The sequence below is a fragment of the Cherax quadricarinatus genome, chromosome 1 (genome assembly GCF_038502225.1).
Source record: "Cherax quadricarinatus isolate ZL_2023a chromosome 1, ASM3850222v1, whole genome shotgun sequence".
NCBI lineage: Eukaryota > Metazoa > Arthropoda > Malacostraca > Decapoda > Parastacidae > Cherax > Cherax quadricarinatus.
In genome coordinates, this window is record NC_091292.1 from 104200878 (window position 1) to 104225735 (window position 24858).

Here is a 24858-nt window from a genome sequence, read left to right on the forward strand (position 1 = left end):
TGAGGGCAAATTTTTAGGTCTTCACCTTGACTGCAACCTAAAATTCCATACCCACATCTAACACATAGCCAAGGTCTCCAAAACAGCAGGCATCCTCTCCAAGATACGGTACTATGTGAACATTAAAATGGTATAAAATACCGACAGGTTGTTAGGTAAGACATATGCAACAGTTAGGTATCTTTATTTCGAAACGTTTCGCCTACACAGTAGGCTTCTTCAGTCGAGTACAGAAAAGTTGATAGAAGCAGAAGATACTTGAAGACGATGTAATCAGTCCATCACCCTTGAAGTTTTGAGGTGGCCAGTCCCTCAGTCTGAAACAATATTATTTCAGACTATGGAACAATGCTCTTCTCCAGACTGAGGGACTGACCACCTCAAAACTTCAAGGGTGATGGACTGATTACATCGTCTTCAAGTATCTTCTGCTTCTATCAACTTTTCTGTACTCGACTGAAGAAGCCTACTGTGTAGGCGAAACGTTTCGAAATAAAGATACCTAACTGTTGCGTATGTGTCTTACCTAACAACGGTACTATGTACCCCAAATGACACTACTTGCACTATACCACTCCCTAATCTACCCTGACCTCACCTGTGGTATTTGTGCCTGAGGATCTAATACGGCTAATCATTTTAAACCACTAATAACCCAACAAAAAGTTGCTGTGCGGAATATCACCCATTCCTGTGCCGGACAGTACACCTCTCCGCTCTTCATTCCTGTGCCGGACAGTACACCTCTCCGCTCTTCATTCCTGTGCCGGACAGTACACCTCTCCGCTCTTCATTCCTGTGCCGGACAGTACACCTCTCCGCTCTTCATTCCTGTGCCGGACAGTACACCTCTCCGCTCTTCAAGAGTTTGAACTTACTAAATATAGAAAATATGCACTCATATTACTGTGCCTATTATATATATAGAACATTAAACTTTAACATAAACCCTCCCCTCAAACTTCATCTTGATAGCTACAACAGAACACAAAGGCACAACACAAGGTACAAAACTCTCTTCGACATCCCCCGCGTCCGCTTCACCTTATGCAAAAACACAATGCATATATAGGGTCCCAAGATCTGGAATTCATTGTTCGAAACAGTGAAAGGTCTCCTGTCTGCCAATCAATTTAGAACTATAACTAAAAGTCACCTCATCTCCCTAACTACACCACCGCTATGCTATACCAAACAAAACCAACTCATCCAGCGCCTGTTAGAAAGTAATTAATCAGTTTAAAGTATTAATGCATACTTAAATTTGTACCAATTTTGCTACCTCCCTTCTTGTAACAATGCATACTTATAATTGTACTGATCAATACCAATGTCTAGTTTTAAGTATTCTGTAGCATTAGGATCAGTCTGCTCGAAATGCACAGCATGTTAGTGGCTTTCTTTAGTGCTTAACAATATTTTATTATATGTAAACTACATTTTTTTTATACTGCACAAGGAAATTAAATGTTTGTTTTTGTTTTGTCTGGTTGAAGGTGAGTGAGAGGGAATGGGTGATATATAGACAGTAGTGGGGTGATAAAGTTCTGGGGTTAAAGAGGGAGGTTAAAAAAGGGCATGTGTCAAAACGGGGTGGGTGTTAAAAAGGGGCATGTGTCAAAACGGGGTGGGTGTTAAAAAGGGGCATGTGTCAAAACGGGGTGGGTGTTAAAAAGGGGCATGTGTCAAAACGGGGTGGGTGTTAAAAAGGGGCATGTGTCAAAAGGGGGTGGGTGTTAAAAAGGGGCATGTGTCAAAAGGGTGTGGGTGTTAAAAAGGGGCATGTGTCAAAAGGGGGTGGGTGTTAAAAAGGGGCATGTGTCAAAAGGGGGTGGGTGTTAAAAAGGGGCATGTGTCAAAAGGGGGTGGGTGTTAAAAAGGGGCATGTGTCAAAAGGGGGTGGGTGTTAAAAAGGGGCATGTGTCAAAAGGGGGTGGGTGTTAAAAAGGGGCATGTGTCAAAAGGGGGTGGGTGTTAAAAAGGGGCATGTGTCAAAAGGGGGTGGGTGTTAAAAAGGGGCATGTGTCAAAAGGGGGTGGGTGTTAAAAAGGGGCATGTGTCAAAAGGGGGTGGGTGTTAAAAAGGGGCATGTGTCAAAAGGGGGTGGGTGTTAAAAAGGGGCATGTGTCAAAAGGGGGTGGGTGTTAAAAAGGGGCATGTGTCAAAAGGGGGTGGGTGTTAAAAAGGGGCATGTGTCAAAAGGGGGTGGGTGTTAAAAAGGGGCATGTGTCAAAAGGGGGTGGGTGTTAAAAAGGGGCATGTGTCAAAAGGGGGTGGGCGTAAAAAAGGGGCATGTGTCAAAAGGGGGTGGGTGTTAAAAAGGGGCATGTGTCAAAAGGGGGTGGGTGTTAAAAAGGGGCATGTGTCAAAAGGGGGTGGGTGTTAAAAAGGGGCATGTGTCAAAAGGGGGTGGGTGTTAAAAAGGGGCATGTGTCAAAAGGGGGTGGGTGTTAAAAAGGGGCATGTGTCAAAAGGGGGTGGGTGTTAAAAAGGGGCATGTGTCAAAAGGGGGTGGGTGTTAAAAAGGGGCATGTGTCAAAAGGGGGTGGGGGTTAAAAAGGGGCAGGTGTCAAAAGGGGGTGGGTGTTAAAAAGGGGCATGTGTCAAAAGGGGGTGGGTGTTAAAAAGGGGCATGTGTCAAAAGGGGGTGGGTGTTAAAAAGGGGCATGTGTCAAAAGGGGGTGGGTTTTAAAAAGGGGCATGTGTCAAACGGGGGTGGGTGTTAAAAAGGGGCATGTGTCAAAAGGGGGTGGGTGTTAAAAACGGGCATGTGTCAAAAGGGGGTGGGTGTTAAAAAGGGGCATGTGTCAAAAGGGGGTGGGTGTTAAAAAGGGGCATGTGTCAAAAGGGGGTGGGTGTTAAAAAGGGGCATGTGTCAAAAGGGGGTGGGTGTTAAAAAGGGGCATGTGTCAAAAGGGGGTGGGTGTTAAAAAGGGGCATGTGTCAAAAGGGGGTGGGTGTTAAAAAGGGGCATGTGTCAAAAGGGGGTGGGTGTTAAAAAGGGGCATGTGTCAAAAGGGGGTGGGTGTTAAAAAGGGGCAGGCGTGACAAGGTTCGTACTCGTACATCTTTTTGTCCATATTTAACTTCAAAATTGAACATAATCATTACGGCGTCACCTCTGGATTCTGGTCACGTACAAACTGCTGGTGAACAGGAAAAACAGGTTTAAGGAAACGTGCTCAATGTTTCTACTAGTACCAGGATCAAACCCAGATCCTTCAGATGTGAGCTGAAGGCATTACCACTTGAACATGACCGAAGTAAAGACAATCACCTGGAGGTTACCTGGAGGTTATTCCGGGGATCAACGCCCCCGCGGCCCGGTCTATGACCAGGCCTCCCGATGGATAAGGGCCTGATCAATTAGGCTGTTACTGCTGGCCGCACGCAGTCCATCGTACGAGCCACAGCCCGGCTGATCCGGCACTGACTTTAGGTATCTGTCCAGCTCTCTCTTGAAGGCAGCCAGGGGTTTATTGGCAATTCCCCTAATGCTTGATGGGAGGCTGTTGAACAGTTTTGGGTTCCGGACACGTATGGTGTTTTCCCTTAGTGTGCCAATGGCTCCCCTACTTTTTATTGGGGGCATTTTGCATCGCCTGCCCAGTCTTTTACTTTCGTAGGGAGTGATTTCTGTGTGCAGATTTGGGACCATTCCTTCCAAGATTTTCCAAGTGTAGATTATGATATATCTCTCCCTCCTGCGTTCCAACGAGTACAAGTCAAGTGCTTCCAAGCGTTCCCAGTAGTTAAGGTGCTTGACAGAACTTATACGTGCAGTAAAGGTTCTCTGTACACTCTCTAGATCTGCGATTTCACCTGCTTTGAATGGAGATGTTAATGTACAGCAGTATTCCAGCCTAGAGAGAACAAGTGATTTGAAAAGGATCATTGGCACAGAAACATTGATCCCAGGAAATAGACAACAAGAAGCGCTGTTCAGTAAGTTTATCTTCAACAATCAGAGAATCGATTGGGATCAGATAACTATCAGTCTTTCCTTGGGAAACGGTTATGAACAATCTAACTCCATACCAGTACACAGAAAAAGCTCAGTACAGAAGCTTGAAGAATCTGTATAAAATATTCTACTGAAAAAGAATAAAAGATCATTGACGAGAATGGAGAACAATGAAAAAATAAAAGGAAAAAAGTAACAGAATTGCTTAAAAGGTAGTAGTAGTAATGATTTTACGGAACATTTTGACTACAGGTCACACAGCGCTCACAGCTATAAAAAAAATACACAACACACACACAAAAACAAAGACAATATTAAGCAATAAAGGCAATAAACATTCAAGAAAAACAAATACTATTATACAACATTAGATAATGTCAAAAGAGTCTCCTAAAAGTTCCCCGAGGTCTCTACAGGCATCTCGGTAATTACAAAAACATGACAAAAGAAGAAGGCCTAAGCCATGGGCAGAACTTTTTAAAACAAAAATATGTCGTAATGAAGGAAACAATAATCTACAATGAGATATTATCGATACAGAACAAAACTAAAACAATTTTAGCAGATAGAAACAGTGCATAAGAAACATTTAACTATTCCAAAAAATCTACATATATGCAAAATCCAAACTGCGAACCACCCCTAGAATTGGCCCTCTATTAACAGGAGTTTCTTGAAAGACTAATGTGAACACGAGTGGAGGATTCATTACCTCTGCCGAAACAACAAATCATAAGCACAACTTTCCTACTGCACATACAACACAGGGACTAGATTCCTGGAATACTCTATTTACATATAATGAATTGCAATTACAAGCACTCAGCATACTTCGGAGGAATCGAGGAAAGATCTAAGTAAAATCTCAGAAGTCGTCAAAAGTACAGACAGCTCCTCTGCACACAGAGAAGTAGAGTCCTGGAAAAACACTCTACAGATCGGTGGAAATAACATCGCACATCATAAGGATCATTGAGAAGGTACGATGCTAAATTACAAATTTTATGACAGAAAAGAAAAAAACAACTTGCACAATCCAAATTAACAAGAGAATAATGAGTGTGACCTTTACTGAATCAGTCTTGGGAAGAATCCCAAAATGCAGATGTGGGCTACACAGATATTTGACAAACGTGATGTGGTGATAACATACATGGTGATAACATATAAAATACGTACATGGTTTTATGATTTCCTAACAAAAAGAGCATAAATAGTAGTAAACAATGTAAAATCTAGCAAAAGAAAAAAAAAACTCAGTACTTCCTGGTACGGTTCTTGCGCCTGTGTCTCACCCTCATAACAGCCATAGATCAAAACACAAACCACAGCCTTCTATCACCCTCATAACAGCCATACATCAAAACACAAAGCACAGCCTTCTATCAGAATCTGCAGACGATACAAAAATTAGCATGAAATCACTTTAGTTGAGGATACCGAAAAAGTGCCAGAGGATTTAAACCAAGTCTTCCAGTGGGTAGTAGAAAACATAAGACCGGTGGAATAAAATTCCACCGGGGCCAATCAAATATTTAAACTAATGGGAACGCCTGAAAGCACTGGGAATGTACTCTGCAGAAAGAAGGCGTGACAGATAACTTTAATATATCCGTGGAAGATACCTGAATGCCTAGTCCCAGATCTGCACGCAATCATGACGTACCAGGGTGAGATGTATGAGAATTGTAAAACAGAGTGAACAGCAGGGAAGCCACGGGCACAAGAGAATATTGTGTCAACATTCATGGGTCTCGTCTATTTAACCTGCCAGCAAATATAAAAAATGTTGTAGGGACAAGTGCAGAAGAATTCAATTCAAGTGAAAACTGTAGTGTGCCATCAACGAGGCTGTGGTGGATGCACGAGTCAGCAGGCTGCCAACAACAACAGCCTGATTAGTTAGTCAAGAAACAGAAAAGCCTAGCCCCAGTAGTCCATTCAAATTAGCCTGAAAATACAGGAAAGAAGAGAAATAATTTATAGAAAGATTAAACTGTTCACATATACTCCTCAAGGCTTAAAGATCAAAAGTTTCAGACCCTTTATTTTTAGCACCAAACCTTCAACTGAGCGAGACTTTTTTACTTGTTTGTAGCTATTTGGAAGATGGTGCATCTGACGATAAAAGTTTATAGCGTCAAAAAAACTGGAAAATAATTCTGAACAAGATTGCTTCTATGCATGTTTGTTGGATATGCTTTAGTTTCTGCGTAAGTGGAGGGTGTCCGAGCCTACCGCGAGATTTTTGCTACTCGTGCTCAGTTTCCTGTAGTCTCATAAACAAGTTTGTTAGAGACGAAATTGTAGAGCAGAAAATTCTCTATTAGGATTCGTAAAAATCTACCTTTATTCAGTTTCTTAAAAAGTTTGGTCTTTATAGGGATCACTTGAAAATTTGAGAGACCAATAAAACTAAAGTTTTTGAAGATGACATCAACAAGTAATTGTTTATATTACAAAAAGAGTTTACTTGAGGGAGAAATTGTGATTGTTCAAGATGGTATCCACAATTTGAGACATGTGAGTGAAATGCGTAAAAATGGTAATCTTGATTTTTGTAAGAGAATGAACATCACTGGATTGCAAATGTGAATACAGTGAAAAGAAAAACAGTGATAAGGATTTAAGAAAAGCATAAGACCCAAGACAAAATAGAATGTACTTTGTCAGAAAAAATAATGTGAAGTTATGTGTGAAGTTCGTACACTGACCATGAAAGAGAAAATACTTGAGGATGATAAGCATGGCAATTATGAACGGGGTGAGAAAATGACGAGACGAGTGAACAGCATCTTATGGCAAGTTGCAGAAGCTCGCTATTATGGCAAATAAATGTTACTCGAAATTTACATGCAAACGTGTATCAACTTTAAAATGAGGACCACCACACTGCTTCTGATGATTCTGAGAAATGTCAGTTCTCTATACTCGATAAGGAAACTTAAGAACATTTACCAAAAGATTCATCAATAACAGAAAACAAAATCAAAATTACTCAACACATATGGAGATGGAGTCTTGTTTGATAAGATAAGAGAGTTGCTTCCATGATTTTGGACTTACAGCGTATCAATAGCTGGTACATAGAAAAAAATTAAAAAAAAAAAAAATGAACAGTTAAGAATCTTTTAAGATGCAGCAACTATAGTTCAAGAGGATATCAGACCTGCTTACTCAGATGTTACAGACTTTATGAAAGATGCCGATGGTGCGACTCCTGAGATATTGCATTCATTTTTGGGTACAGTAATTTAAAAAATGAGACCTAAAAAGAAAAAGTAATGAAAGTGTACAACTGCACAATCCATAACTGCTGCAAAAAGACCTCGATCTTGCATATGGCCTGATCTGTCAGTGTACTTATTTCGTAGAGTTGCTTCTAAAAGCATTGTCAGAACAGTGTCATATTTGGGGGTTTGTTCAAGTTATAATTATTTAGACAAAGATGTTTTCAATACGTTTTGACAATGCTGATTTTAACACCTTAACTAGCAAATAAACCTTTCACTTAGTGGAATAAAATGTAGGACGCCACGAAAGAATGTGAGAAATCAGGAAATATCCAAACTGCACACTATTTCATTTTCAAACGAGATTGTGAACATTGGAAAAATGGAAGGGAAAGGTGGTTTAAACGCTCTAAAACGGCAAAGTGTATACAAAGATGAAGTTCGTAGATATGCTAAAACATGTCAACGCAGGCACATACCTCATCTTTTCCATCGTGGCAAAGTTTTATGGAAGCCATAACAGGTACGTTACCGTAGGACCAAAAGAAAATTCTTATATAATCATTCATTAATCTGACACTAACAGAGTACAATACAGTCACTAACTGCATTTGTATATGAAAGCGAAGGATATAAGTGTCTTCATGCCAAGACAACCAAGAAGGTGAACTTTCAAATGTTATTGTGAGGTTGCGAGGATTTCATCTTTTAGTGTCATAACTCGAATCAAATGGCTACATCATGCGAGGCAGTAGAATGTCAGAACTATGGTCTACGGTATTTGCTTCCTTATCTGTACCTTATGTACATTCAGGCCACGCCTATACACTAGCTATCTGAGCAAATCTGTCAACATACCGAGCTTAGGAAAAATTACTTTTTTCATGACATTGCTGCTGATGATTCTGACAAACATATACGATAAATTTTCATGAGTGTTAATGACTTTCCTCCAACATTCAACTCAGTGGAAAACAATAATGTTAATTTAGAAGCTCCATATGAAGTTCACATATCACCTGACATCTTTAAGGCAAATGAAAAGACAACACAATTCTGAGTTCAGTACAGCGCTGTATGACCCTGGTGGTTTAGCGCTTATTTTTAATAATGATAATAATAACAATAATATGGGTCCAGTACTTTGATCTTGTGACCGTAGCACTGCATTTCATTGAAACAGAGCGCAATTATAATTAGAATCTTCACCTAAATTGCATAATAGCTATGCTACACGTTTTTAATGCAAGTAGACATGTTCTGTATGTCAAATCCTGACAACTCTACTAACAAAATGTGGATTCTCTTCATAGAAAAATGGCAGTTTTATAGATTTACATCAGAAGGAAACTTCATAATTCGACGTTCAGGAGAGTACTGGTGTGGTATAAGGTCTGATGCAGGACAATCTAACAGACTTTGAGGGAAAACCCCTTTGATCTTTATTTCTACAGCCTTCAGAGTATACGTGGAAAATTTCATCGATTTATAAATTATTTCCGCTACTTATTTTAATATGACCGAACGACCAAGCTGGGCAGAGGGAAAAGAAACTCTCGAGAACAGTCACAGGTATACATATGCATATGTATACACATAAGCAGACGTAACTATATGTACACACGTACGTGTGAACACGTATAAGTAAACATTTACCTAAGTACATACGTCTACACTCATATGCTTGTGTATATGTAACCATACACACATGCATACATATGCATAAGCACACGAATCATTCATGGTTGTATTTTGTTTGGTTGCTAAGGTATGTATGCCAATGGGAGTATGTGATTTTAATAGGTCTACAGGGTTTCAGGGAAGACCATGGAGACACTAAGGGCATTTCTTTTTCTTTCCCCATTCGCGATCAATTATTCATGACCCCAAGAGTCTGGAAAACATCACGGACAAACACACTGTCTGAATCAAAACATAAGTCACGGCAACTAAGGGATAAGTCCGTCCTGTGATTGATAGTGTGCTTAAATATAAATGAACCTCAATGGCATACTTGAAGAGATAATACTCTTACGTATCTCCCTTTCTGAATAATGTTAAGTTATTGAGAAGAAATACCTAGACAACAGGAAGAGTTTAATCCAATCAAATACAACTAGGTGACAAAGTCCCCCCCCCCCAAACACACACTGATGCGAAGGCAGCAGCGTCAGGGTAGAAGTAATGGGAGTAACAACTATTTCCTCTTTATTACACTTCTTTCATCATCCTAATGGCTGGCTTTCTTTGGCGAACATCTTGTGCTGCTGTCATCGTCTTTGTCACACCAGACTTACATTCAACACCAGGTCTACACCACGATTATCTGTCACTCCTTGTAATGTGTGCAGTCCAGTAAATGGGAGGGGGGAAAAGGGATGGGAGAGCGAGAGGGAGAGGGGGGTAGGGAGAGAGAGAGAATGAATTAGAGATTCCACATTAAAACTTATTATTATTCTAATATATGTTTCTGTATAAGCTAACAACACCAACTTAAGTGTCATAATGGTTGACTGTTGACACAGTACAAATTTAACCCTTAAACAAAATAATTAATTTATCCCAGTATTTATCTCCTACAGACATCTGCTCGTTCGCTCGTTTATTGCTTCATTCCAACTTATTCTTTATCCATGTACCCTATGTTTTCGTATTCCATTTCCATGTCTCCGTTCCACTGCCTACATCCCTCTTCCTATCTCCCGCTTTCACACTTGTTTTCCCCTTCCCAGTTATCGACCCTCCTGTTTCATTCTCTCTCCTTCCCTAACTTCCTCATTTTGTCTTTCCCTCCCTCCCTCTCTCTCTCTCTCTCTCTCTCTCTCTCTCTCTCTCTCTCTCTCTCTCTCTCTCTCTCTCTCTCTCTCTCTCTCTCAGACCTGGTCGCTTCACACCCAACTTAAGAAGCTTAACCAAGTGAGAGAGTGTTACCAGCACCACCTGCAGTGTTTTCACCACCTGCAAAATTCCCACCACCTGCAATGTTCCCACCACCTGCAGTGTTCCCACCACTACCGGCAATGTTCCTGCAAAATTCCCACCACCTGCAATGCTCCCTCCACCTGCAGTGTTCTCACCACTATCGGCTATGTTCTCCCAAAAATCACCTGCAGTGTTACCACTGCCACCAACTGAAGTCCCACTGAAGTCCCACCACTACCACCTGCAGTGTTCCCACTACTTCCACCTTCAGTGTTCTCATTACTACCACCTGCAGTGTTATGATATGTTTACGATCTAAATGATGGGACTTAATCCTGTATGTTTGCTGATGTTAAGCTAATGAGAAATATAAAAAAATAGTGGTATGACGAGAATTTACTGTAGGGTAACTTGCATAGGCTAAAAAAGTTGGCTAGACAAATGGGTTTAGAAGATTAACCCAAGTAAACACAAGGTAATGAGGATTATAATCTAGGAGGGGAAGATTTCTTATATCTGAAGAAGGAAACTATCTCAGCAATATGACAAATATGTCACCAGAGGAGTACATAAACCAAACTTCAGTGCGCATATGCGAGACTCGCAAATGTAGACCGAGTGGAACTCACGAGCAAAAGAAGGTAAAGATTTCAACGAGCCTTCACCAGGTACTGAGAGGAAGGCGATATGAGTAAATCTGAAAGTGGTGGCGGTTTCCTTCATTCAAAGGTTCTAATATAGGTATTACAAAACTACAACTCGGTGACTACATTCACACCTGCCTGCGCTGTTACTAAGTTCACACTGAACAGCACGCGAACACCACAGGTCACACAAAAGTGTGCCATTATCTCGAGTCACAGAAGTTCTAGTAACGCGTACATTAAAAAAAAATAATAACTTCAGACTGTTTCACTAGACGTGGGTCGAGCATCTAAGCATTACCTTTACTTCTCATTATGTGGAAATTGATACCGATGATGATCAACACACGTAGGGGGAGTAGAAGGAAACAGAAAGATAAACGAAAATGAATATGTGTAGTAAAGAGGAAAAACACACAATCATTAGGTGGAAACACTTATAAAACGATAGTTGCACTATTTCTCATATTAACGATAGTAAAAATAGGTGTAGTAATAGTAATTATTGAAACGAGAGTAACATTAGTAACAATAATTATAATAAAAGTAACAGTCTTAAGAACAGTTGTAGTAATAGTTTGCAGTGATAATAATAGTAGCAAGACCCATTATAACAGCATTAGTATTTTTAAAAGTACTAGTATTAAGTGTTGATGTTAGAGCAGCAACACTATTATTAATCAGCAACAATGTTAGTACTAATAAAAAAAATTTCTCAACAGCATGACTTCTAATTTCAATATGTCACCTATGATAGGCCTTAAGTATTGTTGTATGCAGTATCAAAAACTAGAAAAATCCATTTGCAATTTTTTTCGATAGCTCTACTGTGGTAATCTTTAGTAAGAGAGCTAGCGATTTTTTATATTTCTATAAATAATAAAGCTGTGCATATAAGTTTAGCCTATGTGTTTTATTAAGACTGCTCGGCTAGTAAGCTTATGCTGACAGTTGCTAGTAAACTTATGCTACCAGTTGGTAAGTTTATGGTACCAGTTTCCTCTAATAAATGTCTTGAACTGTATGTGTGTTTTTCCCACATTTTGTCGGTATCACCATACCATTTTCCATTATTTCCCTTGTTTTGAAGGTTCTCATTGTCCACCCCGTCATCTTCCTGGCTGTCGTGACCTTGGTCTTATTGTGTTACTTGAAAGGTCAGCTGACATAATTATTCCCAAATCTGTCACGTGTTCCTTTCGTTCTATTTAGCTATCCTCTTGAACTTTGTATACAGCGTCCCTTTTGAGTTCTTTATCCTTTCCATATCTCTTGGAGTTACATCATCCTGAAAATGTAAAGGTAACCTAATTCTGGTCACCCCATCTCAACTCTTCTAAATCCATCTTTCTTATCATTATCATACGTTTAATGCATCCCTAACACACTTTTGTTAATGTGCCTCTCACTGAATTTATCTACTTTTTTTTTTGTAATTTTCCACGATGTTTCCTGACATTTCATCCGTTCTCTCATTCTATTTTAACATTAGATATCTCACAGACTAATTGTGTCTTGTAGTTTTCTAGAAATTTGACATTTTTTGTTGTCATCTATAAAATCTCGTGATATTTCTGGAGTTTAGAAAGAATCAAATTAAAACAGAAAGGCAAATACAAAGTGACATTCAAATTTATATTAGTCTTAAACAGAAAATTATATGGGTTAATTTGAACAATATCTATTAGGACATTAAAAAAAACTGGGTATCATCTATCTAACAGAAACTAAATTATACGAAAATGTGCTAAAGATACATAATAGAGAAAATAATGGTGGTGGAATATTAATAGCACCATTTAACAATACATGAGATAAAAGCTTTTGAGTGATAAGTTATAATTATAAAGAAAAAGATAAACAGAGGTGACTTTTTACCTTGTTATGTTGACCGGAACACCGTCTTGTACTGACCTGTAAGAATGAAATATTTTATTACTAGACTGTATATTGTCACATTATTCAGTGTTTGTGTGAGTGTGTTTCAGAGGACAGCCATATTAATAAATCTCAAGAGAACATGGAGCATAAACAATAAAAGGTCCCATAATAAAAAAAACGCAATTTTTTTTTTTAGGAACAAGGCATCTTTACAATTTAAAGATCAGTATTCTTGAAAAATTATTGTAATACAAGAGTATTCATAAATCTTGACGGACAATGGAAAAAGATACCAATCTTGAGGCGCTTTTACGGACCGTTCCATGTCAGAGCGCCTTTATGTATATAAATTTCCTGGATTAGCCTGACGATGCGCCCCCTTCCATCTTCCTCCAAGGAACACATTTTAGGTTATGTAACTAGTTCATTATTATTATTATAATCAAAAAGAAGCGCTAAGCCACAAGGGCTATACAGCTGTAACTAGTTCAGCCTGTCGAAAAAAATACCCGCTCCAAGCCTTCTAATTTCGACTTCTCTCAAAAGTAATTAATGTAATTTCTATGTAAAGTTTATAAAACAACTTTAAATTAGCATTTCTTTTTTTGATGATTAGTGAATCTTTTGCCAAGTCTTCGGTCATTTCCAGAGATTTTTCTGGGGTGGAATTGTATAAATTACAAAGTACTAGAACCCTTCTATTATTCAGTGCTTTTATCATATTAAGTTGGTAAAATTAATTTACTGCTGTCATTATCAATTATCTTAATGTACTAGTATTAATATCAGTTTCCTGCTTTCAAAACTAATCTGTCATAACACAAATACCAACACAATATACTCAAAACAATACAAGTCCATATCTATAATTCATTGCAAGGAATAAGCTATGAATCACAACAAATTCTGACGACAGGAGAAATCTCCTAGCTATTTAAGCCGAAATATGGGTTGACGGATTCAAAGGGACTCGGCCAGTTCAGACTACCACCTTGGTAAGGTGGGGGAGAGGCAAACAGTTTCTCCGGGTATAGCACAAACCTTTACTCACCAAAATAGTATTCCTCGCCACAAGTGATGCAGCTTGTTGTAGATGACTGTGCTTCCCTTCTCCTTTATCAAACTTCGTTATTCAAACCTCTGTTCTGTCCCTTCATGCCCATGTCATCTATTCCTATGACAATCATTCCACCTTAAACTGTTCAATGCATTAATAACTAACATACTCGAAATTCTCCCAGAATTAGTCACTCTTATACATCTTAATTCCATCTTTCTGGATGAACTCAAATTCAGCTCTAAAAGTTACATTTAAACAAATTCCTGCTGATTACCAGATTTAATACGGATACCTGAAGGACGCTTCTAGGGCTCAATGCCCCTGTGGTCCTGTCCCAGACCAGGCCTCCTGGAGGATCAAGGCCTGATCAACCAGGCTGTTACTGCTGACCACATGCAGTCTAACAAACTAACTACAGCCCGGCTGGTCTGGAACCAATATGTGGAACTTACCCAGTACCCTTATGAAAACCGCCAGAGATTTGTTGGTAATTCCTGTAAGAAGGTAACAGTTCTATCTTCGTGTACTAAATGCACCCCTGTTTTTTAGTGACTTATAAGAGTTTCCAAGGAGTGAAGCGTTGTTTTAATAAAGGGTTGCTCTCTCTTTCTCTTTCTGTCTCCATCAGGTGTTTTGATTTACCACTTATACTATCAATTCCACTTATATAAGTAAAACTGAGTGAAAATAAGCATACCTCACACACGTGTGTAATAAAGACCTTTCAAGATATTAAATTTCATTTTCATTATTACATTCCTCCCTTACCCTCACCTCCCTCCTTCCTCCTCTCTTATACTCCTCGCACTTTCCCATTACTGCCCATTCTCCCTTTTCCCCCACCTCCCTCCCAGAACTCTCTCAACTGGCCACGACGACCGTAAATTACAGCGTAAAAGTATCAACCGATATTTGGAGGATTTTATCAGTATTTATATTCCGACCCACAGACCTTCACTGCTCGAGAAATATATATATATATATATATATATATATATATATATATATATATATATATATATATATATATATATATATATATAATTCTCCATGGGAAGTAGAAAAAGAATCCTTTCTTTATAAGCCATGTCATGACTTAAATGCCGGGAGCAAGGGGCTAGTAACCCCTTCTACTGTATAAATTATTAAATGTAAAAAGAAAAGCTTCATGAAAATATTTCTTCTTTTTCGGGTCACCCTGCCTCGGTGGGAGACATCCGGTGTGTTAAAAGAGAGAGAGAGAGAGAGAGAGAGAGAGAGAGAGAGAGAGAGAGAGAGAGAGAGAGAGAGAGAGAGAGAGAGAGAGAGAGAGAGAGAGAGAGAGAGACTGGTGCCACTAAATGGTACCAGTCACTGGATGAATCCAAGGTCAACTGTGTGGTAGCACTGAACATTGCTGGTGCTTTCGACCGAGTGTGGCACCAGGGCCTCATGGCAAATTTGCAAGCACTGGAACGTGCAGGTTATACGCTACATCTCCTCAGTGATTACCTTCGTGGTTGATCTCTAAGGGTAGTTCTCAATGGAACAGAATCAGCAAGACATCCTGTTGGGGCAAGTGTTCCACAAGGAAGTGTGTTGGGACCATTGTTATGGAGTGTCTACTTCAATCATCTTCTTCATCTCATCCCAGAATCCCATGCATATGCAGACGACTGTACTCTGGCATTTACTTATCCAAGAGAAGAAATGCCAGCTGCTCTAAGCTACATCAATCACCAGCTAAGAGCTATATCAGCTTGGGGAAACCGATGGCAAGTAATATTTGCACCTGAGAAAACACAAATGATTATGGTCTCTCGGTGCCATGATGGTACAGTAATGTCGGAGCAGTAGTAAGTATGAAGGGGAGAGTGTTGGAACCTGAGCAAGAAGTTGATATCCTTGGGGTGAAATCTGACTCCAAACTGACCATGAAGAACCACGTTGTAAATCTTGCAAACAAAGCAGCTAGGAAGCTTACAGCACTTCGATGTATCTTGCATCTGCTTGATAGTAGGGGTTGCAAGATTCTGTATGAGTATGCTCCACTTTCTTGGTTTGCCTGCCCTCCCTCTCATCTGCGACTGCTTGACAGAGTAGAGAACAGAGCAAGACGTCTCATCTCTCACCTGGACCCATCCTGGATAGATCTGTCATTTCAGCAGAGCCTTCAACACAGGAGGGATGTGGGTGGCCTTACGGTTATGTATAAGGCCAATATTGTCAAAGTATCACACTTGGCTCCACTTCGAGGAAAGCGAGAAGCAAGCTTCTATACCACAAGACAGGGAGAAAGCAGCAACTTCACTCTGGATGTAACCTTCTCCAGAAACCACTTCATCTGAGATCATTTATCTCCAGGATGACTCGAGTCTGGAACACATTTGTACAACATTATGTCAACGACAAAGTCAGTTGATCAAATGAAAATGCTGGCCCACAGATGGCTCCAACTTCATCCTGTTCCCTACTTATATGTTTCCTAACAATAAAAATGCTTTCAAATGAGTTGATGTAGGTAACAGCTCTTAGCTTGTCAATAAGTCAGGAATCCTTAACTTGTAAACAGCTTGTCAATAAAGCTAGGGATCCTTAACCTAACCTTGCCAAACCCTGTGTGTGTGAGAGAGAGAGAGAGAGAGAGAGAGAGAGAGAGAGAGAGAGAGAGAGAGAGAGAGAGAGAACTGAGCTTCTAGAAAGAGTGAAGGGCTTAACATCTCAAAATTACCTCTCCACTTCAATCAAGGCTGAGGGACACCTACCTTATGGTTGTGTAGATCTCTACTTTGCCGCACAAGCTCCATTGTGGCAAATACTGGGAAATAACTCCCACCTCCCACCAACGATCCCCTATCATATGAGGGCCTACCTTTAGCTCAAATATAGCATTGTGGTAAATGTGGGGACAGTATTGCCCTTTGTAGACGTTACTAGAATTTGCATGAGGGGTCTCGAACCTTCAACCTGATAATTCCAGCTAAGTCTTCCAATAGGCAACTGACAATAATATGATGTTCACCGAGGACAAATTCCATTTATTCTGCTTTGGAAAAACTGATTAAATAATATCTGGAATGAAGAAGACAAAATGAGATTTCGTAACAGAGCAAAAGTAATATGAGAGAGATTTGGGAGTGATAATGTCAAAGGATCTCGCATTTAAGGATAACAATGTTATCACAGCTGCAAGAAAAATTATGGGATGAATAATTCCAATATTCATTATTGAATAACTCAGACATACAAAACGAAATGTTCACTCTAGGGTGGAATGTTGCTGTATACAAGCAGACTTCCCCTCGAGGCAGGCAAGATCGAAAAGCTTTAGAATGCACGAAGAACCTCCACTGCTCGTGTAAATTCAGTCAAGCACCTGAATTATTGGTAATGCTTGAAGTCCCTGAAACTGTATTCCTTGGAATGTAGGCGAGATGGTACATCATAATCTACACCTGGAAAATTCTGGAGGGATTTTTCCCATATCAAGCCTACGTAATTATTCCGTAGGAAAGCAAGAGGCTTCGCAGATGGTGCAAAATACCTCGGATAAAGGCAAGGGCACGATGATTACCCTAAGGAAAGAGTCAATAAGTATAAGGAATTCCTCTTTACCACTCTCCCTTCATGCATAAGGGGAATTACCAACAAACCTCTTGCTGTATTCAAGAGGAAACTTAAGTTCCTCAGGTCAGATCTAATCAGCCGGGCTGTGGTGCAAACATTAGTCTTCGTGAAGGTAGCACCAACAGCCTGATCGATCAGGTCAACGATCGGGAGGATTGGTCTGGGACAGGGCCGCGGGGGCAATGAACCCCAAAACCGACTACAATAATCTAAATGTAACCTCCATAGATCGCTGGGATAAATGTGGGTACCTACATCTTCCTCATTCCATTGTGTTATATATAGGGACCGACCTCCCATTCCCAAATGCTTTCCCCTTCCTCCCTTGTGGTAAATGCGGGGGACCCTCCAGGTGATGTAAACAGTGTTTTCCATTATGACGCGTTGGTACAAAAAAAAAAATAAAAGATCAGAAACGAAAAATGAAGTGCGATTTAAATTCAAGCGTTACAATCCTTTTCATTATACATTTCCCTTATGCATGTTTTTGTTTGTGAATTTTTCCAATATTTAAAACAAAGACGTTGTGTTTGGCAGAGACACTTTTTTATCAATTACATATAGTATGGAAGAAATCATTGCAAGTATAAATATACCAAAGTGAAATAATAAACTTTCCCTGTTCACTTTTCACTGTTTTATGTATTTCGTAAATATGGTACATGCATGTGCACCTGTACAGCTATCGATATGTATTCAAGTGTATATATGTACATGTAGATCTACATATATACATTCGCAACTACCTGGAGGGTATTCCGGGGATCAACGTCGCCGCTGCCCGGTCTATGACCAGGCCTCCCGGTGGATCAGGGCTTCATCAACTAGGCTGTTACTGCTGGCCGCACGTAGTATCACGAACGAACCACAGCCTGGCTGATCTGGCACTGACTTTAGGTATCTGTCCAGTTCCCCCTTGATGATAGCCAGGGGTCTATTCCCCTTATGCATGGTGGGAGGCTGTTGAACAGTTTTAGGCCCCGAACACTTAATGTTTTCTCTTAGTGTACTAATGACGCCCCTACTTTTCATTAGGAGTATGTTGCACCACTTGCCAAGTCTTTTGCTTTCGTAGGGAATGGCTTCAACGTGTAGATTAGGGACCAATCCCTCTTAAAATGTTCCAGGTGTAGATTACAATGCATCTCTTTCGTCTACCCTCCAGTGAGTACAAGTGCTTCCAAGCATTCCCAGTGTTTGACGAACTTATATGTGCAATAAAGGTTTTCTGTACATTCTCTAGATCTGTGATTTTTACCTGCCTTGAATGAAGATGTTAATACACAACAGTATTCCAGCGTAGAGAGAACAAGTGATTTAAAAAGGATCATCACTGGCTTGACATCTCGTTTTGAACGTTCTCATTATCCATCCTATCAGTTTTCTCGCAGATTTGATAGCAGCACTGTTGTGATCCTTGACATTGAGATCCTCCTCAGACATTACCACTCTCAGGTCCTTCACATTACTTATCCGTTCTACTGTGTGATTACAGTATGTAGTATACTCAGTTCTAGCTATTATTTCCTCCAGTTTTCCATAACGGAGTAGTTGGAAATTGTCTTCAATGAACATCATACTGTTCTCTGTTAACCACTGGAAAACTTGGTTTATTTCTTCTTGGATATTTACCGTGTGCACAATGTATGACACTCTCATGCAGATCCTAGTATCGTCTGCAAAGGATGATACGGTGCTATGGTTTACATCTCTATGTCTGATATGAGGATGAGGAACAGGGTGGGGGCGAGTAGAGTGCCTTGTGGAACAGAGCTCTTCACTATGGTAGCTTCCGATTTAACTCTGTTTACCACTACTCTTTGTATTAGACTTGTTATAAAGTTGAAGATCCATCTGCCCACTTTGCCAGTTATCCCTTTAGCATGCATTTTGTGCGCTATTACACCATGATCGCACTTGTCAAAGGCCTTTGCAAAATATGCGTACACTGTCTTCTAATGCATCCAAGACTATATCACAGTGGTCCAGTAGTTGCGAGAGGCAGGAGCGACCTGCTCTGAACCCATGTTGCCCTGGATTGTGCAACTGTTGAGAATCCAAGTGGTTTGCAATCTTGCTTCTTAGTAGTTTTTCAAAGATTTTCATGATGTGGAACGTTAGAGCTATTGGTCTATAGTTCTTAGCTAATGCTTTGCTGCCACCTTTACGGAGTGGGACTATATACGTTGTTTTTAGTGACTGTGGAATATCACCTGTGTCTATGGTCCTTCTTTCTCCATAGTATACTTAGGGCCCACGAAAGGAGTTTCTTGCAGTTCTAAATGAACACAGAGTTCCACGAGTCTGGGCCTGGGGCTGAGTGCATGGACATGTTGTCAATGGCTTTCTCAAAGTCTAGTGGAGTTAGGCTTATGGCAGAAATCTAGCATACACTGACAGGGTTTTGAGGCTCATTCATGAAAAAAATTATTTGAATTGTCTATCTTTAGACTAGATAGTGGCTCGCTAAACACACAGTCTTATTGAGATTTCTGTATGTCATTCATTTCTTTGTTGTCATCTGTGTAAGTTCCATCTTGTCTGAGCAGGGGCCCGATACTAGATGTGATTTTTACCTTTTTGGCATTGAAAGAAATTAGAAATATTTTTTTCATATTTCACTAATCGCTTTTAGCTCATCTGTCTCTCCTGGATCCCGTATGAATCTTTTAACTTAAGTTCAATATTTTCCACTTCCCTGCTTAGAGCTTCCTTCCGTGTTTCATATAATCTAGGATTCTTGAGGAGCTCAGTCATTCTTCACCTTCTCCTATAGTCTCTCTCTCTCCAGTTTACTTTTTTTTTTCCTTAGGGCAAGTAGCCTTAAACATACTTCAGCTGCCAGGAAGTTGATCTTTCCAAGGCATTGGTTAAGGTTCAGGTTATTTAAGATTTCTTCCCAACATGTTTCATTTAGGACATGGTTTACCTGATGCAGTTGATGCTCTTGTTGTTGAAGTTGAAATTGGTGAAGGTACTCTCGTATCTGTATGCATTTTGCTGGTCAGGACTCCTGTGCATTTAAGTCTGGACTTCGATTAGATTGTGATCTGAATTAGTTGTTTTTGATATTGTTATGTTTCTTACCAGGTCCTCATTATTTGTAAAAATAAGGTCAAGTGTGTTTCCAGTCTTGTTGGCTCCACTATCTGCTGGCTTAAGGTATTTATTGCAGAAATTCAGTAGCTCATGTACTTGACTTTTCATCTGAGCTGCCTACAGGGATTATCTCTGCTACAACATTATTTGCTACATTCTTCCATTTTGTATGTCTTAGGTTGAGGGATGAGGCTTGAAGGTTTTCCAGATAGTAGTCAATTTTCAATAGCTGTTCCTTGAACTGTTGGGTAGTTGCATCTGGTGGCTTATATACAAGCACAATGACCAAGTTTTGGTTCTCGATCTTTATTGTTAGATCATTTGTGTTCAGTATTTCTGTACAAATAAGAGGCTTTTTAACATACAGGCCAACTACCCCCTCCCCTTTGTAGCCTATTGATATTTCCATATTTCGTTGTCAAAGTGATCTTTTGGTGGGTCTTTGTGAAAACTGCAAACATCACATTTGACTCCTCTAGAAGTCCACTGATGAAAGCTATTTTGTTGTTGGTGGATGACTTAAGGTCCTGTATATTAGCAAATATATATGAGGTCGTGTTGCGTGTTTATTGGGGGATTCTGTTGTTTGCATCAGCAGTTGTGGTTCTGGAGAAACATAGGGAGCCACTGACTGTGCCTCCAGTCCAGCAAGGCTCCAAGGTGGACTATTTTGGTTATCTCTTTCTATTTTCTTTCTTCGTTTCCTGCCACTTTTTAATTACTTGGAGTGGGGTTGTCGTAACTACTTTGGTTTGTTTTACCGGGGTCTGTATCTCCTGGTTGCTTTTATATGGTATGAGAGGCAGTTGGTGGTGTAGCACTGTTTTATGAGGACTGAAGAGTGGCACATCTCAGGGTGGAAGAATTTGCAGGAGGTAGAACAACACTCTCTTTTAGACAGGAGATACATAAATATATTGACATATATATGTGTACACAAACACATACAGATATCAAAAGCTTATGGAGATCAAGCAGCATCTAATAAGCCACTCCATGAGCACATGTGATGTGCGAACCCTTCATCCCTCCCTGACTGGTGCAAGTAACATGCATCCTCAGGCCTGACATGTACCCCTCCACACCCCTCTGGTCATCCCACCATTTTATTCATGACCGACTCCTTTCCTCTTACCTCCAGCCCCATCCAGTTTTCTCCTCTGTTTCACCACCAGCATCACCTTCACTCACCTACATCTTCATTCATCACGACCATTCCCCTCACCACCTGCAAACTCTATGCACAGCTTGCAGAGTAGATACAAAACCAAGAGCAAGCGGTTAGAAATTAGTAATGCCGATCAAAGTAATCTAGGAGATGAGACCAAGAGCTGAGACTCGACCGACGCACACAATTCGGGGAATTTGGCTTGCACCCATGCATACACAAATGCATGAGAGAAGTTATTGGCGTTTCGCTCTTTCTGGTCTGAAAAAAGACTGTCATATAGGGGATACACAATTTTGATACTGCATCTCATTTACTTTTTCCATATAATGCCTATGAGAATATTGCTGTATTGTGTGGGATTTTATGGCTTACCACAATTACTTTTAACTCTTTCGTAGAATGTCACAAACAGATCGCAGGCTCCAAGCTATATCAACAAAAGACTACCTATTATGCCATAAAGCTGACGTACGATATTTCACCTTTGATGAGGAAGGTAAAGCTTGTGGCAGGGAAACAACGACCGACACGCGGCTACACGATCCAACATTTATTTATGTATCGTGCAGAGGGGGCGTGAAGGTACGTTTTCACTTAAGGCAACACTGAACTGCCAGTCTGCCATTACTGTGATGCTGCTGCTCCTATTTTTTCTGTTGTCACTGTTTCCACTGCCATTAATTTAGCTCCCGTTCCTAAGGTTCCAGCTACTGTCGCTACTTCCACTATGACTGTGGTTCCTGTTCCAATGGTCGCTATTTCTGTCGTTGTTTCCCATGTGACTGTTGGTGCTCTTATTATGGTTGCTGTTACTGTCACTGTTTCGACTGTGTTGTTTCTATGGCTGCTGCTCATGCCGCTGTTTCGACTGTTGTTCCCATTCCTATGGTTCCTGATACTGCCGCAGTTTCCACTGTATTGCTGCTATGCCGCTGTTGTTGTTCCCGTTTCTATGGTTGTTGCGGTTGTCTCCACTGTAGTAATGGGAACAAAGTAGGAAACAATGTGACAGGACACGAGATGTTCTTCAATAGTGACAGATTCCAAATGCTTAGGTATGGGAGGAATGAAAACCTCAAATCGAGCATAGTACACAACGCAGGCAGGCTATTTCATAGAAGGTAAGGATCACGTAACAGACTTAGGAATAATTATATCAGAGGACCTGTCATTTGAGAAACACAGAACTGTTAAGGAAAAATGACAACGAAGCTCGAAAATGTATAGAAGTCATATACTACCTCCATAAAATCAATAAAACAATCGACTGGGAACGCCCCAAAGCACTTGGAATGTTCTCTCTGTAACGGAGATATACCAGATACCACATGCATAATGATACTTGAAGGAATTGTCCCAAAGGTGCACACACTTATAACAAACTTACTAGAGTGAAAGACGTGGCAAAAAGTGTGATTTTTTTTATAAGCACGATGTACCACAGGGATTCTGATTCAATTTTAAGAATTACAATGTAATAACTTGAAATGCATGCAATGAAAAATGCAGGAATTTTAGTATCAGGATATGAGTTCAGACACACAAATCTTCATAATTTATTCTCTCAGAACCATTTCTGCTGATTTTTTTGTATGCTAACATTCTACAGCCTATGGATATTTTGTACCTTCATCCAAAAGCCCTTTTAACAATAAACCCATATGTGAGAAGTAATCGTTATAAAATGCGTGACTACATATTATATCGACCCACAGACCATCTGCATTGGTGTTGTCCTTCAACTTGCCGCTCCTATTCTTGCCAAACACAGGTGTATTTATGGTAGTGAAGCAGCAGACCGATTCGGATACAATGGTCTTGTGTGCCGTAAATCACAGGGAAAGATTGCAAGACATGAGGAGGTTAACATTATCAAGAGGAGCCTCAAAACAACCGGATGTCCAACAGTAAGGGAGCATCCTAACTATGCAGATCTGATGGCAGCCAAAAGTGTCCAGGTGGTACCACCCTTCAAGCCTGGACAGACGGCAAGCAGGTGGTGAGGGACTACACATGTGCATCTACCTTGGCTGATACCTATCTCCAATACACCAGGGAGGAAGGAGGGGTAGCCACCAGCTTCAGGGAGTCCCAAAAGTCTAGAAAATAAGGAGAACTTGCCCATCAATATATGCTTGTTCCCACAGGCTCGGAGATCCTTGGCTCATGGGGAAAGAGTGCATCGAAGTTCCTCAAGGAGCTAGGCAAAACACTCATCAGGGTAACTAAGGATCCCAGGGCAGCTAGTGCGACTCCTTGGCTAGTCGCAGTGTTGTTATTGATCAATACCACTTGTTCGTGGGTACAATAATATATTAACATAAATGAAAAAAAAATATATCTTTAAACGTACCCGAGAAAATTTTTAGAAAGGACTTAATTTTAAATGAGTTCTTGCTTATTGACAAGTTTTACCTATTTTCCATGACATTATACAATCGCCGACAGATGACCTTAATGCAAGACAAGCCCCGGGACATGGGGTATTGTCAGCTGGCAAATGAGAGCATTCATTCCTTTTATTTTATTAATTAGAAGGTTACACATAATGGCTGCATTCTGTATGTGTATGATCCACTATTGTAAAGCAATCTCTTACGTCACGTGACCTGTTCTCAGCGATTAGAAGAAGCTTAGGGCTAGCTATTAAATCTCCTAGTTTTCCTACCTCCTGCTTTCTGCAAACTTGGAGGCCTAGCCCACCCTACCTCATATGGGGTGGGGCATGCAGGTAGGTGGTATTCAGCCATGCCTCTCACATTGTGAGAGAGGCGCATGCGGGTGTCACTCACCTTACCATTATAATAAAAAAGAAGCGCTAGACCTACAAGGGTCATACAGCACAGCAGGGCAGGGAAGGGTGCAGGGGTATTCGGTAGCAAGAGGGGAAGGAATTATTATTAGGTCATGGAGAGCAGCAGGGCAGTGGATAGTGCAGGGGAAGAGGGTAGCAAGAGATTGAGGTAGAAAGGGTTGTGAGGAGTACTAGAGGCATCAACAGTTTGTGCAGTAAATCAGCTGCTGTCAAAAAGTTAACGAGAGAGTCTGGGTTAAAGGAGGGTCCATCAGCAAGAAGGGATGGTAAAAGGCAGTAGAACGGTGACGACGTTGGAGGTAAATTCTGCATGCTCGTTGATAGAGTTGGCAGTCCAACAGAATATGGGTAACAGAAACTGGAACTTGACAATTCTCACAGAGTGGAACAGGGCACCTCTGTCAGCATAGTTGCTGATCCCCCTTATATGTGTTGTATAGCGTATCATAGTACCATCCATGTG

The 24858-nt window shown here is 40.4% G+C and overlaps 1 protein-coding gene across 1 annotated transcript in view; it reads right to left on the bottom strand.

Annotated features, from left to right (window-relative positions):
• The window catches only part of mub (poly(rC)-binding protein mub), a 742071-nt gene that overhangs the window by 675708 nt on the left and 41505 nt on the right, over positions 1-24858 (bottom strand). The window lies entirely within an intron of this gene.